The following is a 21,600-nucleotide window of genomic DNA, read 5'->3' as shown; positions in this document are numbered from 1 at the left end:
AAATTATAAATACATTTTATTGTTAAAAACCCTCCCCACTACGGTAAGTTTATTTTTAACCATAATTTTCAAAACTTTTTGAAAAAATAGGGAAAATTATTTTTATAAGACATAATAATTTTAATTTCAATTAATTTTAAATATGTATGGTTTGTTTTTTTATTATTATTTTGTGTTTGGTTTTGTTCCCATTAATAACACTGAGAACTGGTAGATATGCGAGTCTCAGAGCTATTAATGGGAACCTGTGAAATACTTACCTGATTGGCTGAGCAGTCGCACGTGACTGCATCTTCTGCATGGGAACCCTCCGGACGGGAGCGCACTTCGCAATGCAAGAAGAGACGGCCTCCCCAACGGAATCTAGGGCACCTCAGAGACCACCAGGTACTTTCGTAAAAATTCTCCGGTCGGGAGGCAATTGCCCGCGGGAAGACCTCGCGAGGAATTTCTGGGCCAATATCTCGAGTGTGCATAAATTGTTGAAGGTGGCAGGGCAGGTTGAGAAAGCAAGCAGTTAAAAAGACTTACGGGATCCTGGGCTTCAGAAATAGAGGTGCAGCGTACAAAAGTGTGGAATTTATGATAAGAACATGAGAAATATGAGCAAGAGTAGGCCACTTGGCGAGACGTTGTGTAACCAGCAGGCAATGTAGGTCAGCGAGCACAGGGGGTGATGGGTGAACGGGACCTGGTGCGAGTTAGGACACGGGCAGCCGAGTTTTGGATCACCTCTAGTTTATGTAGGGATCAGCATACAAAAAGGATATACAAAAAAAATGAACCAAATTGCTGGCATAGCTCGTCTGTGAGTGTCTTTAATGGTTACTGTTCTTATTGGAGAGAGAAGTCATGAACCTTTCAAAGTGTTATACAGTTCAATAAAATGCGTTTTCAAGTGGACTCCATTTACAGCCCAAATAATTAGCTATTTAACTTCAGGGGAGGTCAGGTAGTGTACTTCAAATAAATTATTATTCACGAGCTTGATAATCAACCTGAATTACCTCATCATCAGTCAAGGTAAATATCAACACTTCCGAAGGAAATTGGGAGACCTTAAACCTAATGATCTGAGTGTAGCCTGGGACAGGGACAAATGTGTCATTAAAATTAACCAGATAGGCTCACACTGCCAGGGAGGCCCTCTCTGCTTCATTCTGTCGCATAAACTTTTCTGGTTCCTTCTCCTGCCCTGATTTTTGTTCACGATTGCATTTCCACAGGTACGCTCAGCTCCCCGAGCCATCCAGCCTCCCACCCAAGCGGTTGCCCTATGTCCGAACTCGCACCAAGTCCCGCTCACCCATCATCCCCTGTGCTCGCTGACCTACACAGCCTCCCGGTTAAGCAACGTCTCGATTTGAAAATTATCATCCTCATTTTCAAATCCCTCCATGACCCTCGTCCCTCCCTATCTCTAATCTCTTTCAGCCCCACAACCGCCCCCCCCCCCGGCCCCCCCATGTCTGCGCTCCTCTAATTCTGCCCTCTTGAGCATCCTTGATTATAATCGCTCAACCATCGGTGGCCGTGCCTTCTGTTGCCTGGGCCCCAAGCTCTGGAACTCCCTGCCTAAACCTCTCTTCCTCTCTTTCCTCCTTCAAGACGCTCCTTAAAACATATCTCCTCGACCAAGCCTGCGCTAATTTCTACTTATGCGGCTCGGTGTCAAATTTTTATCGCATAACACTCCTGTGAAGCACCTTGGGACGTTTCACGACGTTAAAGGCGCTATATAAATACAAGTTGTTGCTGTTGGATATTGTTCACACATTGGTCCAAAACCTTGATGTTGGTAGCCTGCTTGACTGCTGAGGACATCGCATCCAAGCCGATCCCATCCTCGCCCAATTTCTGCTTGTGCACCTTCAACAGGGGCTGCTGGCTAGTGATCAGGAGCGGGATCTCTGGCTGATTTGTTTTCCTCCTCCTTTTCCCCAGCACTGGGACATTGAGATCAATTCTGTTCCCCTAATACCATTCCAGTTGAGATCAGCCAACTTTGCACAAAGCCAAGGGTCGAATCTGGTGCCTTCCAGGCTTTGCGATACATTGGGCTATGCCCACCCCCATCCCCCCCCCCCCCAATGGAGGGGGTTCCAGAGCTTGGGGCCTAGGCAGCTGAAGGCATGACCACCAATGGCTGAGCGATTATAATCAGGGATGCTCAAGAGGGCAGAATTTGAGGAGCGCAGACATCTCAGTGGGTGGGGGGGGCGGTTTGTGGGGCTGGAGCAGATTACAGAGAAAGGGAGGGGCGAGGCCATGGAGTGATTTGAAAACAAGGATGATCATTTGGAAATTGAGGTGTTGCTTAACCGGAAGCCAGTGTCATTGTCATAGGCAGTCCCTCGAAACGAGGATGACTTGCTTCCATGCCAAAAAAGGATGAGTTCACAGGTGTTTCAATGAAGGACCTAATATTCCCGGTTCTGAACTACATCCTGAAGAATGGAAGATGCCTGTGCGTGAATTTTTTTAACGTGGGATGGCCGTTACACCGCACAAGCTTGACAGAGCTAGGTCTTGGTCCGGTGGCAAGGGTTACCCAAGACGACCAGAGACCAGCTCTGCCAATGTAGGTCAGCGAGCACAGGGGTGATGGGTGAACGGGACTTGGTGCGAATTAGGACATGGGCAGCCGAGTTTTGGATGACCTCAAGTTTACGTAGGTTTACTTAAGTTTAAATTAGTCCAAGAAAGGGTACCAATTTTATCGTGGTACATTCCCCCGGACTTGCTGGCACTGTTTGCTCCATGTATCCTTGAAATTACAGTGCAGAATTATGAAATATATCCTATGCTCATTGTAATGCGAGTGCTGTTATAAATCTAACAGGCCTTTGCGTGCAACCTTCTCAGTGTTGATTTTGGGCTGTATTGTGGGGGTAGTGACTGCAGCATGTACCTCATTACACCAGACAAAGAGCTCGGCTCCCAAGGACTACGCTGTAATTAAGCTGCAATGTGGTGGCTATTGAAGGGAAGAATAACTGTGGGAGTAAATATTTTCAAACTGAGCACTTTTCCCTTAGATCACTCCGTTTAAACAATAAGTTTAGAGAGAAAATAAATTTGACAAGATACTGCATAGAGTCGTGTTGCTTCAGGTTGCCTTGCTTCACTGCTTCTCATCACTGCGTGCGATCACTTTGTGTGACGAACCATTGTTTGACAACTTTTTATTTTTTTCAATCTGTGAAAGACTCTTTGCAGAGAGATTTTTTCTCAAAATTAGTATTAGTGTTTGAAAATCACTCACTCAATCAGTAAAGGAATCAAGTCTCAAGTGTCAGCTGTGGCTCAGTGGGCAGAACACTCATCTGGGTCAGAAGATTGTGGGTTCGAGTCCCACTTGAGCACATAAATCTAGGCTGACACTCCCAGTGCAGTGCTGAGGGAGTGCTGCACTGTCAGAGGTGCTGTCTTTCGGATGAGACGTTAAACCGAGGCCCCATCTGCTCTCTCAGGTGGATGTAAAAGATCCCATGGCACCATTTCGAAGAAGACCAGGGGAGTTATGACCTGGGGCAATATTTATCCCTTAATCAACATCACAAAAACAGATTATCTGGTCATTATCACATTGCTGTTTGTGGGAGCTTGCTGTGCAAAAACTGGCTGCTGTGATTCTGTCATGTATGTACATGCTAATTGTAGCCACCAGATGATGCCATTGCTGGAGACCACAGAGCAGCGTGCACATGGTGCTGCTCTGGTATAAAAGGCCAACCATTTTGAGAGTCAAACACTTTGGGCCTAAATAAAGCAGAAGCAAAGTTGCCCCTTGCTTACTTAAACAGTGCTCAGTTTGAACTTTTATTGCATACATAACATTTGGCGACGAGAATACAAGAACCTTTCTTTGCAAAATGAGCACGATTGGACTTTTAGAGCGATTCGTGGAGGAAGAAGATTGGGCAGACTTTGGGAGTTGTTTGAACCAGTACTTCGTGGCCAACAAAATTGAGGGGGTCGACGATGCAGATCTGCACCGGGCCGTGTTCCTCACTGTGTGCGGTTCAAAGATCTACAGCCTACAGTCTGATAAAGAATCTACTCATGCCTCGTGATCCAACAGAGAAAACGTACGAAGAGTTGTGTACATTGGTGCAGGAGCAACTTAAGCCAGACGACAGCATCATCTTGAGATACAGGTTTTATACACACGTTCGATCGGAGGGCCAGAGCGCGGCGGAATTCGTTGCAGACCTGAGACGTCTAGCGGGACCATACAAGTTTGGGACGGTGTTGGCAGACATGCTGCGGGACTTTTGTAATCGATATTAACCACGAGGTGATCCTGTGCAAACTTCTGGCGGTGGAGGAGTTGGATTTAAAAAGGGCCATCCAGATCGCTCAATCATGTATGACGACGGACAGGAGTCTAAAGCAAATAGCGGTGAAGAACCGAACCTCGGCAAGTGCTGTAAATGAGATTGATTCGGCGTTCGGCAGAGCGGCACATGGCAAGACCTTTCCGGCTGCGTTCGCGAAATCTGTGGCTGCCCAAAGTCCGCCAGCGGGAATGTATCCAATTTCTCAATGTTGGCGTTGTGGGGGGCATCAGCGCCAGTAGTGCCAATTTAAGAAATATGGTTGCAAAGGCTGAATGAGAGTGGGGCATCTCCAGCGCAAGTGTCCGCAGATGAGCAAGCGTGCTGCGACACACCACGTGGAGGATGAGAGTCAGACTAGCACGGATCCGCATACGCAATCCGAGATGCCAGAGGAGGAAGTGTATGGATTGTACTCTTTATAACCAAGGGTAACGCAATTTTGATTAATGTGAAGTTTAACGGGATACCGATATCGATGGAACTGGACACAGAGGCGAGCCAATTGATCATGAATGAGAGGGCATTTAATAAGCTGTGGGGTACTAAGACTGTGAGGCCCAGGCTGAGTCTTGTTAATGCCAAGCTGCGCATGTACACCAAAGAACTGATAAAGGTAATTGGCAGTGCACAAATTGATGTGTCGTATAACAGTGCGGTTCACGAGTTACCGCTGTAAATTGTTCCAGGCAATGGCCCAACGCTGCTCGGCAGGAGCAGGTTGGAGAAAATCAGATGCAAGTGGAACGACAAAGGTGTTGTCATCGGAGGAAGATACATGTGCCCAAGTACTGAGCAAGTTCCCCTCTCTGTTCAAACCAGGTATTGGCAACTTCACGGGAGCCAAGGTGCAGATCCATGTGGACTCAGATGCAAGACCCATCCATCATAAAGCTCAGGCAATGCTGTATATGATGAGGGAGAAGGTCGAAATTGAACTGGACAAACTCCAGCGTGAAGGAATCATATCACCGGTCGAATTTAATGAATGGGCCAGCCCCATTGTTCCTGTGCTGAAAAGTGATGGCACAGTCAGAATCTGTGGGGACTACAAGGCTACGATCAACAGGGTTTCGAAACAAGATCAGTACCCGTTACCGAAGGCTGATGACTTGTTTGCGAAGCTAGCCGGAGGGAAGTCGTTAAAACTGGAACGACGCAGGCCTATATGACGCAGGAGTTGGTTGAGATGTCGAAGAGACTTGCGTGCATTAAAAGCACAAAGGACCGTTTATTTACCACAGATGCCCTTTTGGAATTCGCTCAGCTGCAGCAATATTCCAGAGGAATATGGAAAGTCTACTGAAGTCCATTTCCAGAACCGTCGTGTTCCAAGATGACATCCTGATCACCGGTCATGACTCCAAGGAACATCTGAACAACCTGGAATTGGTTCTACTGCGTTTGGTTAGAGTGGGACTCAGACTTAAATGCCTGAAGTGCATCTTCATGGCACCGGGTCGAATTCCTCGGGGGGGAAAATCGCCGCTGATGGCATCAGACCTGCTGACGTGAAAACCAAAGTCGTCAAGAATGCACCCAAGCCGCAGAATGTGATGGAGCTGCATTTGTTCCTCGGTCTACTCAACTACTTTGGTAACTTTCTACCTTAATTGAGCACCCTACTTGAACCACTGCACGTGCTATTGAGAAAAGGCAACAACTGGGTGTGGGACGCATTGCAAGATTGAACCTTCGAGAAAACCACCCATCTGCTTTGCTCGAATAAGCTGCTGGCACATTATGACCCATGTAAACTTTTAGTTTTGGCCTGTGACACATCGTCATATGGAATTGGTTGCATGTTACAACAAGCCAATGAGTCGGGGAAATTTCAACCTATCGCGTATGCGTCCAAAACATAGAAACATAGAAAATAAGTGCAGGAGTAGGCCATTCGGCCCTTCGAGCCTGCACCGCCATTCAATGAGTTCATGGCTGAACATGCAACTTCAGTACCCCATTCCTGCTTTCTCGCCATACCCCTTGATCCCCCTAGTAGTAAGGACTACATCTAACTCCTTTTTGAATATAGTTAGTGAATTGGCCTCAACAACTTTCTGTGGTAGAGAATTCCACAGGTTCACCACTCTCTGGGTGAAGAAGTTTCTCCTCATCTCGGTCCTAAATGGCTTACCCCTTATCCTTGGACTGTGACCCCTGGTTCTGGACTTCCCTAACATTGGGAACATTCTTCCTGCATCTAACCTGTTTAAACCCGTCAGAATTTTAAACGTTTCTATGAGATCCCCTCTCATTCTTTTGAACTCTAGTGAATACAAGCCCAGTTGATCCAGTTTTTCTTGATATGTCAGTCCCGCCATCCCGGGAATCAGTCTGGTGAACCTTCGCTGCACTCCCTCAATAGCAAGAATGTCCTTCCTCAAGTTAGGAGACCAAAACTGTACACAATACTCCAGGTGTGGCCTCACCAAGGCCCTGTACAACTGTAGTAACACTTCCCTGCCCCTGTACTCAAATTCCCTCGCTATGAAGGCCAACATGCCATTTGCTTTCTTAACCGCCTGCTGTACCTGCATGCCAACCTTCAATGACTGATGTACCATGACACCCAGGTCTCGTTGCACCTCCCCTTTTCCTAATCTGTCACCATTCAGATAATAGTCTGTCTCTCTGTTTTTGCCACCAAAGTGGATAACCTCACATTTATCCGCATTATACTGCATCTGCCATGCATTTGCCCACTCACCTAACCTATCCAAGTCACTCTGCAGCCTCATCCAAAAGTTTGTCAAAAGCAGAAAGAGCCTACTGTATGGTAGAAAAAGAAGCTTTAGCTTGTGTGTACGATGTTAAAAAGATGCATCAGTACCTGTTCAGTCTGAGGTTTGAATTAAAGACCGATCACAAGCCATTCATTTCGTTGTTTTCCGAGAGCAAAGGTATCAATACCAACGCTTCATCCCGCATCCAAAGGTGGGTGCTAACATTATCTGCCTATGATTATATCATTCTCCACAGACCTGGCACAGAGAATTGTGAGAATGCTTTGAGCCAGTTGCCGTTGCCCACACCGCAGATGGAAACGCCACAACCGGCAGATTTAATGTTAATCGTGGATGCTTTTGAGAGTGAAGGTACCCCTGTCACGGCTCAACAAGTTAAGACCTGGACCAGCCAGCACCCGATATTATCGGTGGTAAAGGTTGCATCCTCAAAGGGGATTGGTCTGCCATACCTAAGCAAATGTGTGAGGAGAAACCGTACATTCGTCGCAAGGACGAACTGTCTATTCAAGCAGATTGCATATTGTGGGGCAATCGAGTTGTAATGCTAAGAAAGGGAGAGAGAAGTTTGTGCGTGAGTTACACAGCACACATCCTGGTATAGTGATGATGAAGGCCATCGCCAGGTCTGAGCTGGAAGCATGTATGCATCAGTGCAACACCTGCATGCAGTTCAGCAAAGCACCAGTGGAATCTCCAGTGAGTCTGTGGTCATGGCCATCCAAACCTTGGTCCAGGATCCGTGTAGATTTTGCAGGTGCCTTCCTGGGCAAGATGTTTTTAGTGGTGGTGGATGCTTATTCGAAGTGGATAGAATGCAGAATCATGTCATCAAGTACGTCCACAGCAACCATAGAGAATCTCAATGTCATGTTCGCGACTCATGGTCTGCCTGACATAGTGGTGAGCGACAATGGGTCGTGCTTCACCAGTCAGGAGTTTCTTAGTGGCATAAAACATGTAAGGGGTCAGCACCATTCAAGCCTGTGTTCAATGGGCAAGCAGAACGTGCAGTACAAATTATCAAGCAAAGCAGGAGGAGAGTAACCCAAGGGTCACTGCAGATCCGCTTGTCTTGCATACTGCTGAGTTACAGGACAAGACCCCACACACTCACAGGGGTCTCGCCTGCTGAACTCATGATGAAAAGAAGTCTTAAGACCAAGTTATCTCTTGTATATGCGGATTTAAATGATCATGTTGAATGCAGAGCACAGAGTCAACAATCGCACAACTGTGTCACGCGAGATTTTGGTTAATGAACCTGTATATGTGTTGAATTATGATCAGGGTCCCACATGGATTGCTAGTACGGTTATGGCCAAGGAGGGCAACAGAGTATTTGTTATTAAGCTCAAGAATGGGCAAACTTTCAGGAAACACATGAATCAAACAAAGCTGAGGCACACAGATGAGCCAGAGCAGTCGGACGAAGAAACAGTTGACGACCAACCGACCTACCAGCAGCCTTCAGTGGACTCAAGGGTCATCAGTGAACTCGGAATTTCCATCATGGACTTGTTCAATAAAAATGGACTTGCAATTCCTGACATGGCCACTGCCACCCCCAACAAGTCAGCCATCCAGCCACCAGCCACAACAGACTCTGCACACTCACCCAAGGCCGGAATCGAACTGAGACGGTCAACCCGGGAGCGCAAAGCACCGGACCATCTCAACCTGTGAAAGACTATGATAAGATCTCAGAGGAGGATATTGTCATGTATGTACATGCTGTTTGTAGCCACCAGATGGCGTCATTGTAGGAGGCCACTGAGCAGCACGCACATGGTGCTGCTCTGGTATAAAAGGCCAGCCATTGTGTGAGTCAAGCACTTTGGGCCAAAATAAAGCAGAAGCAAGGTTGTACCTTGCTTAGTTAAATGGTACTCAGTTTGTACCTTTATTGCATATGTAACAGTTTCCCAATACAGCAGTGATTACACTCTTGAAGTAATTCATTGGATGTAAAGTGTTTGGGCTGTCCGGTGGTCATGAAAGGTGCTATATTAATGCAAGTCTTTCTTTTTTGTCGTCTTTCTCTTCTACTGTCTTACCTTTTTGATCCTCGCTATCAATAGCAGCAACTCTTTGAATTTCCACGACTGGCGAGTCTCTTTGAAGCCAAAATTTCTGTGCATAACACTTCAGTGAAATACCGAGGGAGTGCCACTTTGTCGGAGGAGCCTTCCTCTGAATGATATGTTAAACTGAGGCGCTACCTGTCCTTTCCAAGGCCTCAAATGGCTATTGACAATCTCATAGCATTGTCGTAGAGTGAAGAGTGACACTGGTAACCCAGGTCACATTTTCTCCTCAACCAACACTGCCAAAAACGGATTCAGTTGTTATTTCTCTCCTATGTGCAAAATGGTTGCTGCATTTGCCGAATAGCCACTGTACCTGTGTCCATCTACTTACATTACAACAGTGACTACACTTCAAAAGTTGTTTGTGAAGCGCTTTGTGGCATCCTGAAGTTTAGAACTTCGCTGTATAAGCGCAAGAATTTATTTTCTTGCGTATATCAAATAATTAAACATATTGTGTACATTCACTTCCAAGCCAACTTTCTGTTGTAACAAATGTTGCTCATATTTTTGAGTCAACAATTATCATTTAAATTCCCTATGTAAACACTTAGAACAGAAATCCTGTATGTAAACAGTTTCCTGTAACAATGCAGTTGTACACTCTAGCCAGTAAGTTGCACTGTGGAGTGAGTTTCGGATGTCTCACTCCCAAATCCATTGCCATCTTGTATATAAAAATAAATGTATATTCATCAGTGGGTAATTTACTGGTGTAATTATTGATCATTTGAAGAAGATAATAGTCAGAGAAGCATTAGATTAATCCATGCCATTATAATTACATCTTCGACTCGAAGATATTGTTTTCCACAACATCAATAGCTGGGAAGTTCCTTAGCTCCATCAGACTTTAAAAACATTTTTTTCCTGGGATATGGGCGTTGCCGGCAAGGTCAGCATTTATTGCCCATCCCTAATTGACCCTTGAGAAGGTGGTGGTGAGCCGCCTTCTTGAACCGCTGCAGTCCGTGTGGTGAAGGTGCTCCCACAGTGCTGTTCGGGAGGGAGTTCCAGGATTTTGACAATGAAAGAACAGCAATATATTTCCAAGTGCTCCTGCAGCCTTCAAAGCCAAGCTTGGTGTCAACGAAGGACGACTTTCAGATTCAGCTCACCTTCTCTCCGACTCTCTTCAACCTTGGTGATCGGAACCAAGATAAAAAACAACATCAACTTGTATATATATAGCATCTTTAACGTAGTAAAAGGTCCCAGGGCACTTCACAGGAGTATTATGCAATAAAAATTTGACACCGAGCCACATAAGTAAAATTAGTGCAGGTGACCAAAAACTTGTTAAAAAGGTAGGTTTTAAGGAGCATCTTGAAGGAGGAAAGAGAGGTAGAGAGGTGGAGAGGTTTAGGGAGGGAGTTCCAGAGCTTGGGGCCCAGGCAACACAAGGCACGGCCATCGATGGTTGAGCGATTATAATCAAGGATGTTCAAGAGGGCAGAATTAGGGGAGCGCAGACATCTCGGTGGGGGAAGAGTTGTGGGACTGGAGGAGATTACAGAGACAGGGAGGGGCGAGGCCATGGAGGGATTTGCAAACAAGGATGAGAATTTTGAGATCGAGGCATTGCTTAACCGGGAGCCAGTGTAGGTCAGTGAGCGCAGGGGTGATGGGTGAGCGGGACCTGGTGCGGGTTAGGACACGGGCAGCCGAGTTTTGGATAAACTCTGGTTTATGTAGGGTGGAATGTGGGAGGCCAGCCAGGAGTGCGTTAGAAAAGTCATGTCTAGAGGGAACAAAGGCATGGACGAGGGCTTCAGCAGCGGATGAGCTGAGGCAGGGGCGGAGACGGGCGAAGTTAAGATCCAGTTCGGCCACAATCTCATTGAATGGCGGACCAGGTCCGAGGGGTTGAATGGCCTCCCTCTGTTCCTAGTGGTTTGGCTCCTTCGTTTTGTTAACAGTCGCATATTTTGCAAGAGCAGGAAGTATAGAGAAGAAAAGTGGCATCTTTGGCAGTTCGCTTGTATGAATCACTGTGCCTTGTATCAAGTTAACGGGCAGCAAATCTTACGATTTGACAGTTTAATTTGAGTTTTTGAATTTCCATTATGTCGTGAACATCAGCCGCACTGTGTCCCTTAAGAATGTTACAACAATGGGCTGATAAGTAGTGCTGGGCTTTATGTGAAGAGAGGGAGAGAAAGAGTAGGTACATTTTCATGTCAAAGTTACCAGTGTTTCATGTGTGGAATCACGTGAGTATTGTTGTAGAATAATATTTTTTAAAAAAGAAAATGCACTCAGGGATGGTCGTTGGTGTACTTACTACCTGTGCTGGAGGTAAGCTGGCTGCAGAGGGAGAGAAAAAAAAAAACTTAAGTGCCAAGATTACTGATGATTAGAAATGATTAAAAGGAGCGGTGGGAGAGGAGAATGGATTGTAAAATGAATTGCGGGAGAGACGCATCAGTCATTAGCAGGCTATGTCGGTGTGACAACCTGCGTATAGCAGAGGGAGTCCGACTGGACTAACTGAGAGAAAATCTAGAGGCGGAGAGATTAGCTTTCGAAAGATTTCTTTCCACCACTTTAGTTGTTGGGGTGGTTGGGGGTTCAAACTGTCCGATGCATTTTTTTCAATTATTCCTTAAATTTGCATAATTTAATCAGGTGCGGGAAACGGGTCTAATTCCTTTCTTTGCTCAATATCCAGAGCAGGCTCTATTAGAATCATAGAACGGTTACAGCACAGAAGGAGGCCGTACGGCCCGTCGAGCCTGTGCCGGCTCTCTACAAGAGCACTTCAGCCAATCCCACTCCCCCCTCCCATTCCCCGTAGCCCGGCAATTTCTTTTCCTTCAGCTACCTATCCCACTCCCTTTTGAAAGCCACGATTGAGTCTGCCTCCACCACCCTCTCAGGCAGCGCATTCCAGATCCTAACCACTCGCTGCGTAAAAAGGTTTTTCCATCATGTCGCCTTTGGTTCTTCTGCCAATCGCCTTAAATCTGTGTCCTCTGGTTCTCGACCCTTCCACCAATGGAAACAGTTTCTCTCGATCTACTCTGTCCAGACTTCTCACGTTTTTGAACTTTAATGGTCCGAAAATGGTGGATTTGCACAGGTTTATGCCATGCGTGCTTGAATTTCCGCGCATTGCCGGCGCAAATGGAATTATCTGAGAAATTGGCAGTTTGGGGAGGAGGTCAAGTGCGGAGGGTATTGGTGTAACCCCAACTCAATAATCGTCCTGCGTATTGATGGCGAGAACGTTTATTGTCATCCTGATATTTAAGAAGGAAGCAGTAAAGCCAGAGAGCTGGGTATTGAAACTAGCTCTTTCATGGCTTGCTGATGCATAGCGTCATCGTTGCTGCCTCAGTTGGTGATCGCACCGTCTACTGTGGAGCTGCCATTCTTCACGCGCAAGCCTAAATCGGAGTGTTTTTTTAAAGAATTCATTCCTGGGATGTGGGCGTCGCTGGCAAGGCTGGCATTTATTGCCCAAAAGTGACTATGCAGGTTAAAACAAGTGATCAGGAAGGCAAATGGAATGTTGGCCTTTATTGCAAGGGGGATGGAGTATAAAAGCAGAGAAGTCCTGCTGCAGCTGTACAGGGTATTGGTGAGGCCACACCTAGAGTACTGCATGCAGTTTTGGTCTCCGTATTTGTCATGTATGTAACCAGCATACTACTGTAACCCTTATACAATTGTAACCCTCATGTAACCACTACATACTGTACATACTTACTAGAAATGCACACCTTGACCACAGGGGGTGTACTTGTGGGAGACACTCCTTACCTAGAGATTCAGGTATATAAGGGGAGGTCCCTCTCAGGGCCAGCACTCCTTGCTCCAGGTAATAAAGGTGAAGGTCACAGAGTGACTGTGTCTGCAGTATGTGCCTCGTGTGATTAGGTTTAAGAGTTAAGGACTCCAGTATTTAAGGAAGGATATACTTGCATTGGAGGCAGTTCAGAGAAGGTTCACTGGGTTGATTCCGGAGATGAGGGGGTTGACTTATGAAGATAGGTTGAGTGGGTTGGACCTCTCTACATTGGAGTTCAGAAAATTGAGAGGTGATCTTATTGAAACTTAGAAGATAATGAGGAGCTCGACAAGGTGGATGCAGAGAGGATATTTCCACTCATAGGGGAAAGTAAAACTAGGGAACATAAAAAGTATGGTACATTAAAAATATCTGCTTCAGTTACAATAACTTAGCTTGAACTGTAACACAAAAATCATTTACTTGTATGCTAGTTTGTCTCAGTTGGACATAGGCTTGAATTGAATCGGATGTTTGCAGGTTTAAGTTCTATTCAAGGATTTTGAGCTTGCATTCCATGCTTTGTACAGCAATGAGGGAGTAATTCATTGCAGGATGGGATGGTTTTTATAATCGCCCAATACTTTTGGCAGAGAGATGAATCTTTCCATGAGTTGACCAAGTCACATCAGGACCAGAACCTGCTGTGTATGGTACAGCAAGCCCACCTTCAACAATTGACCTTAATTGTGCTGGATTCCAGTACTGCAAATTTTCTTCAATTGTATATTGGGAAGACCGAAGCTATTGTTTTCAATCCTGGCCACAAACTCCGTTCCCTAACCACTGACTCCATCCCTCTCCCCAACCTCTGTCTGAGGCTGAACCAGACTGTTCGCAACCTTGGTGTCATATTTGACCCTGAAATAAGTGTTGGACCACATATCCGCAGCATAACTAAGACCGCCTATTTCCACCTCTAACATCGCCTGTCTCCGCCCTTACCTCAGCTCATCCGCTGCTGAAGCCCTCATCCATGCCTTTGTTACCTCTAGACTTGACTTATTTTCAAAATCCCCCCCAAGATATCTGCGCTCCTCTAATTCTGCCCTCTTGAGCATTCCTGATTATAATCGCTCAACCATCGGTGGCCGTGTCTTCTGTTGCCTAGGCCCCAAGTTCTGGAACTCCCTGCCTAAACCTCGCCGCCTCTCTTTCCTCCTTCAAGACGCTCCTTAAAACCAACACTTTGACCCAAGCTTTTGGTCACCTGCCCTAATTTTCCTTATGTGGCTCGGTGTCAAATTTCATATCTCATAATACTCCTGTGAAGCGCCTTGGGATGTTTCACTACATTAAAGTTGCTATATCAATATAAGTTGTTGTTGTTTTTCATTGCACACTGGAGAATGAATTCTCCAAATCATTTCAAAGGTGGATAAGGTTTGCTCTGACAGGCTAAAACAGCTTATTGGATTTATCTATGAGGTAAGTAATGCACAGAAGTCAAAACAACACAACAGAAATGTATCTCGGATCAGTTCACATGGAGTTAGTACTTTGTTTGTAGAATGGTGCTTCTTAGAGTCTGATGAACAACAGAACTTTTTTTTGGATGAAACAAATTTGCCTCTTGACAGACTTTCATGATGAGATGTTGCACGTGGACAATGTAACTCCCAGTTTATTCCGATTTGAACAGGAGATTGTGCCATGGGACCTTTAATTTTCATGCTTAACTGCTTCTTTTCATGTAAACAGAGTTTACTAGATCTTGCGCCTTGTTAGATTAGATGCTAATGCTTAAATCATGTCATTTTCAACATATATTTCCTCTAAACCGAGCTTATATTAACATTTCAAATTCGCCGTTGCAGCCACAAGTGCATCTTCACACTTAATTGGTTTCTGAACAACATTCGCTGCTTTCCTTCTGCTGCGGCACTGATGGTCATTCATTATCTTGATACAGAGCTAAGGGCTACAAATTAATTTGCTTAGCGCTAACGGCCGCTAAGCGCTTACCGTCCGAGCATTCTGCGTGGCCCCTGGCCTGCGAGCACCATGGGAGCAGGCCAGGGAGCGGAAGGAGCAGTGTGTCGGCGTACCACTCCAGGGAGCAGCACGTGCTGGAGCAGGAGAGCAACGGCAGTGAAGCGGGACGTCACCAAGGTCCAGCTCAGTGATTGGAGCGTGGGCAGGTACAGCAGGAGCGGCGAGGTCGGGGCGAAGGAGCGGCGAGAGATTGTAGAGGGAAGTGATCGGGGCCCAGGAGAGGCGCGAGTTCGGGGCCCAGAAGAGGCGAGGGCCCAGGGGCAGCACGGGCCCAGCCCACACTGCGATATGTGCGCGCACTAGGTCCGTGCAGCAGAGCTGGTCTCCAGTCGTCCTGGTTAACCCTTGCCACTGGACCAAGGCCTAGGTCTGTCAAGCCCGTGTGGTGGCTGGTGTGCAACGACCACCCCACGTTAAAAAAATCCACGCACAGGCATCTTCCACCCTTCAAGGTTTGGTTCGGACGTGGAATTTTAGGTCCATCATTGAAACACTGTGAACTTCTTGACATGGAAGCAAGTCATCCTCAGTTCGAGGGACTGTCTATGATGATGATCTCCCGAGCGCCATGCTGTCAGTGCCTGCCGTGGACTACTTTGGTAGTTTAGCCGTGGCGCTATTAATCAGCTCCGCGCGCTCCAGCTCCACCCACTTGGTGATAACATGAGTGTTCAATGCCACTTTAGTGCCACGCCCGGCACCGTCACCAACACCAACAGGGAGAGCAGGCGTTTCACGGCAGCCCCCGGGGCGATATAACGCAGGAGCCGGTGGGCGTCCAGTGTCAATTCTTTTAACGTCGCTGTGATTCTGTGAGCTCGGACGTACTGCTACTGATGTTTCTCATGCTCCCTTCAATTTTCTTTCATTTTTCGGGTGGTCCGGCTGACCTCCCTGTTAGACTCTGGGATGCTGGTTTCCTAGCGCCAGGACTTCATTATCCCTGCAGCACCAGTGCCCCCTAGCACCCCAAGAATAGCATGGCACATTCCCTTGGCACTCCACTCCCCACTTGGGGTGCTAATAGTGAATATCCCGGTTGGAGGCGATAAACTTCGCCGGGTGCTAAAATTATTATCCAGGCGGTGTCACTGCCTCAAACCAGGCTGTAACGAATTTTTACCCTAAAGCTTTTATTAAAATTTAGGCTATTTAAAAATAAAACTGCAGGAAATAAAGACAGAATAAAAGGAATTGGATACAGACTTGAAAAGGAAAGATTTTCAGGTCTGTGGGGAGTAGGACGAATTGGATAGCTGCTTCAGAGCCAGCACAGACACAATGACCTCCTTCTGTGCTGTATAATTCTATGAATTCCCTTACTGTCACAATGTCAAACTTTGGTTCAGGTTGACATTGCTGAATCCATGAGCAGCGGAATCTCCAGGTGTTCTGGCCAACATTCCTACCTTAACTTACACTCCATGTTATATATGCAGACTATAGATATACTCTCTGTGTAGTCACTGTATAGAGTTGTTGATGGAGACTTGTTACCTGATGTACTTGCAAATAAGGTTTACACTCTGTATATACACTATGTTGGCACCACTAGAGAGTGCAACTGGTGGAGACCGGGGTTTCCTGCCCCTGTGGCAGGGGCTGTCCACCAGAGGACACTGCGATGGGAGACCTGCGGTTCACCTGCATAGGTGTGCAGGGCCCAGTATAAAAGGCTGCCCGCCATGCTTGTGTCTCACTCTGGAGTTGCAAATAAAGGACCAGGGTCACTCCAGTTTGAGTACAACACATTGCCTCGTGGAGTCATTCATAAGTGCATTACAGACATAACACTCCACATAAAAATAATGAATTGCTTATTCATCTCATTCCTGTTTGTGGGATACAGTTGATCCAAATTAGCTGCACAGTTTGTCTATGGGGCAAGGTACTTAGCTGTGTCAAGTGTTTAAAGATGTTTTGACGTAGTAAGGTTGCAAGTGATACTGAACTATTCTGTACAAAACTCGCAAAACTCTGCTGCCTATATCGTAACTCGCACCAAGTCCCGTTCGCTCATCACTCTTGCGCTCGCTGATTTACATTGGCTCCTGATCCGATTTTAAAATTCACATCTTGGTTTTCAAATCCCTCCATGCCCTCGCCCCGCCCTAACCTCCTCCAGCCCTACAACCCTCTAAGATCCCTGCGCTCCTCCAAATCTGGGCTCTTGCGCATCCTCGATTTTCGTCTCCCCGCCATTGGTGGCCGTGCCTTCGGTTGCCTGGGCTCTAAGGTCTGGAATTTCCCCCTTAAACCTCTGGACCTCTCTACCTCTCTTTCCTCCTATAAAGATACTTGCTTCATGGGTTCTTTGCTTAAGAATTCATCGCAACACATTGCTATTAAGAACTAGTTGGTTTATTAACAAAGGTTTAACCCCCCCAACACATTACCAGTTCATCCACTCAGCTCACAACTGCATACCTCATCGTGGATGACCTAGACCCAACTGGCTGGGGTTTTATTGAGTTTTGTGAACATCACTTGACTGGCTAAGCCACTCACACTGCAACAGCTCTACAACTATTTTGTTGTATCTGTAAAACAATAAAACATTAAATCAAGTGCCCCCTGTATAAAGGGGGGGGGGGGAGGGGTGTCCAGGGGGCATTAAACCGACACAAAAAACAAATTAACTTTTGGCAGTAAACTTAATTCAAATTAAAATTTGGTTGCCAGGGGTGATGATGCACTCCAATCCCTCCGGCCCCCACCTCTCGCAGAAGGCCGCAAGCGTACCGGTGGACACCGCATGCTCCATCTCCAGGGAGGAAGCCCTCGGACCTGCCCGCTCCCCTCCGCACAGGATGCCCAAAGATCAGGAGTGTGGGACTGAATTGCCACCAGAATTTGAGGAGCAGCCCCTTCAAATATTGGAAGAGGGGCTGCAACCTCGATTACTCAACATAAACATGGAACACGGACTCTTCCACACCGCTGAAATTGCAGGCGGCCTGGGGAGCTTGTGAACCGATTTTAAAACATTGCATGGGACTGCTCCGTGCAACACCCTCCAGGTCAAGTCCCCAATAAATAAGGGGAGGACTCCCGCATAGAGGGCACTCCATTAGGGACCCCCGCCTCCTCCGGATGGCAAGATGGTGCGCCATGGTGTCCGGACGGCAGACGAGGATGGCAACGTGGAGAGAGTGTGCAGAGCAGCCCGTCCAAGAATCCCCTCCGCATAGAACTGAAAGGCACGGAGGGAATTTCCCAGAGGAGGCTCAAGTTGTGAGGCACAGGCTCCCGAGGGAGGTTTCGGGGCTTGGCGCCGATAAGTAATTCCGTCCAGACGGAGTTCAGTTTGGACGGGATCACCACACGTGCTTGGGCCTCCTCGACACACCTTACGGAGTCAGGGCCCAGAGCTGTTTTTAGCGATTCGATGGCATTGGCCGCGTGCCGGACATCGGCCCAGTTTAGGCGCCGTGTCAGCACGTCTGGCGCCATCCAGTCCACTCCTCCGCCATCGAGCAGGTCCCTGACTCTGGTCACCTCGCCAGCCACAGCCCTTTCGTCCACCTGACACCTAAAACCGCGGTCGTGGAGGTACGCATTCCTGAGCAGCGTGACAGCTACCACTCCAGACGGGGGGAGAGCTGCGCTTGGTGGCGACTCTGTTTCAGACCCTGGTGAGTTCCTGGTAAAAGACAGGCAGCCCCCGCACGGCGGTCCTGACGCCCCCCCCAGGCTCACAAACAGGAGCTGCGTGTCATAATTGAGACTGTGCTGCTGACGGAAGAAAGCGCACACCACCTAGGAGGGGGCTCGACGTAAAGGTATCTCTGCAGGGTCTGAAGACGGAAAGTCGCGAGCTGGGTGTTGACGCACACCAACGCCTGACCGCCCTCCCTAAGCCAGGAGACTCAATGCTTCCTGTTGTTCCAGAAGAACTCCACCAGCTTCTTCTGTATCTTGGCGACAAATGCAGGGGGAGGGGTCAAAGTGACCAGCCGGTACCACAGCATAGCGGCCACCAGCTGGTTTATGACTAGCGCTCGACCCCTGTAGCAACAACCCTACAAACCTGTGAGCATACCCACAAGTGCGTACATTACACCTCCTTTAAGACATTCCTTAAAACCTCCCTCTTTGGCCAAGCTTTTGATCACCTGCTCCAATGTCTCGTCATATGGCTCGGTGTCAAATTTTGTCTGATTATGCTCCTGTGAAGTGCCTTGGAGCATTCTACAATTTTAAAGGTCTTGTATAAATGGGAGTTGTAATGTAACAGCTTGCTTTCAAGTATCCGCTATTTATTTTTTTAACCTTGTGTTACTTTTTGTGAATAGAATCTCACCAGGACCAAGATGCCATTTATACACGCTTATAATTTATTTGTTGCTTATAATGAGTATCCAAGCTGTTGTGTTTACTGTACTGCTCACAGCTGGAAATGCTCTGATTAAGCACATGTTATTTCTATTCCAGGCACTAGTGAAGCTAAGTCAGAGAAAGATTTCAGAACAGCTCCTCATAGTTGTCTGTTTAAATGGCCTCTCTCTCTCTCTGCAGTCACACCAGCATCATAGGATTGCATCGGAGATACGGCACAGAAACAGTCCATACAGCCCAACCAGTCCATGCCAGATTTATGTTCCACTCGAGCCTCCTCCCGTCATTCCTCATCTAACTCTATCAGCATAACCCTCTATTCCCTTCTCCCCCATACGCTTGTCCAGCCTCCCCTTAAATACATCGATAATATTTGCCTCAACCACTCCCTGTGGCAGCGAGTTCCACATTCTCACCACTCTCTGGGTAAGGAAGGTTCTTCTGAATTCCCGATTGGATTTCTTGGTGACTATCTTATATTGATGGCCTCTAGTTATGCTCTTCCCCACAAGTGGAAACATTCCCTCAGTATCCACTCTATCACAACCTTTAATTTTAAAGACCTCTATTAGGTCACCCCTTGGCCTTCTTTTTTCAAGAGAAAAGAGACCCAGCCTGTTCATCCTTTCCTGATATGTATACCCTTGCATTTCTGGTATCATCCTTGTAAATCTTCTCTGCACCCTCTCTACCTCTATCTTTTTTATAATATGGCGACCAGAACTGTACGCAGTGCTCCAAGTGTGGTTTAACCAAAGTTCGATACAAGTTCAGCATAATTTCACCTTTCAATTCTATCCCTCCAGAAATAAACCCTAGTACCTGGTTTGCTTTTTTTATGGCTCATTTTTCTTTGCTTCCAAAAGCCGATTCTGTGTTCTTTTGATTCCAAAATGTTCTGCACAGAAATACTGAGGTTGAATTTTTGCCCTTTCTTTATGAAAAGGCTTAAACATGGATCAAATTTATTTTTAATATTCATTCTTGGAATATAGATATTGCTGGCAAGGCCAGCATTTATTTATTTTTTTTTATTTATTTTTTTTCGTTGCCAATCTTTCCAATTCTTTGTCAAATCACAAACGCCAGAGGTCACCTTGCACACATCAAGGATCACTCTGCGCCAATGCTCTTAGCCAAAAGGCCTAGAGCCACTGCACCGTTCCTGGAAGTACTGCAATACCAGGTTCGTGCCATGGAGGTGGATGGGTCAGGCCCCCCACACACCTCCGTGGAGGTGGATGGGTCAATCCACCCCACCTATCCAAGGCCAGCATTTATTGCCCATCCCTAATTGCCCCTTGAGAAGGTGGTGGTGAGCCGCATTCTGGAACCGTTGCAGTCCGTGTGGTGAAGGTGCTCCCACAGTGCTGTTAGGGAGGGAGTTCCAAGATTTTTCCTCAGAGACCATGAAAGGACGGCCGATATATTTCCAAGTCAGGATGTTGTGTAACTTGGCGGGGAACTTAGTGGAGATGGTGTTCCCATGCGCCTGCTGCCCTTGTCCTTCTAGGTGGTAGAGGTCGCGGGTTTGGGAGGTGTTGCCAAAGAAGCCTTGGCGAGTTGCTGCAGTGCATCTTGTAGATGGTGCACACTGCAGCCAGGGGGCGCCAGTGGTGGAGTGAGTGAAGGTTTATGGTGGTGGATGGGCTGCTGATCAAGCGGGCTGCTTTGCTGTCTTGGATGGTGCCGAGTTTCTTGTGTGTTGTTGCTTGTTTTGATCTCAAGATAGGCTGAGATGAAAATGTCCCTTCAGTCCATTTCATCCCTTCCCTTCAAAGTTTGAGCTCCGTTGTCTCCCAATTGCAGTTTCAAACCATTTCTTCAATATTCTGGCCACGACCAATTTTCCTGGCAACTTCATTGCAGCCGATCATTTGCCTTGTTAAGTTTGGTGGCAGATTTAAGGGCCTGACCTGTATGGCTCAGAGCCGTCGACCATATACAGTGGACACCTCAAATCGCTGGAGAAATACCACCAATGATGTCGCCGGAAAATCCTGCAAATCCCCTGGGAGGACAGACACGCCAATGTTAGCGTCCTCGATCAGGCCAACATCCCCCGCATCGAAGCACTGACCACACTCGACCAGCTCCGTTAGGCGGGCCACATTGTTCGCATGCGTGACATTTTTCGCATGCCCGGCACAAGACTCCCAAAGCAAGTGGTCTACTCAGATCTCCTTCACGGCAAGCGAGCCCCAGGTGGGCAGAGGAAACATTTCAAGGACATCCTCAAAGCCTCCTTGATAAAATGCAACATCCCCACCGACACCTGAGGGTCCCTGGCCAAAGAT

The sequence above is a fragment of the Pristiophorus japonicus genome, chromosome 21 (genome assembly GCF_044704955.1).
Source record: "Pristiophorus japonicus isolate sPriJap1 chromosome 21, sPriJap1.hap1, whole genome shotgun sequence".
Classification (NCBI taxonomy): Eukaryota; Metazoa; Chordata; class Chondrichthyes; family Pristiophoridae; genus Pristiophorus; species Pristiophorus japonicus.
The sequence above is the reverse complement of the archived record's forward strand: the minus strand, read 5'-3'. Positions refer to the sequence as shown.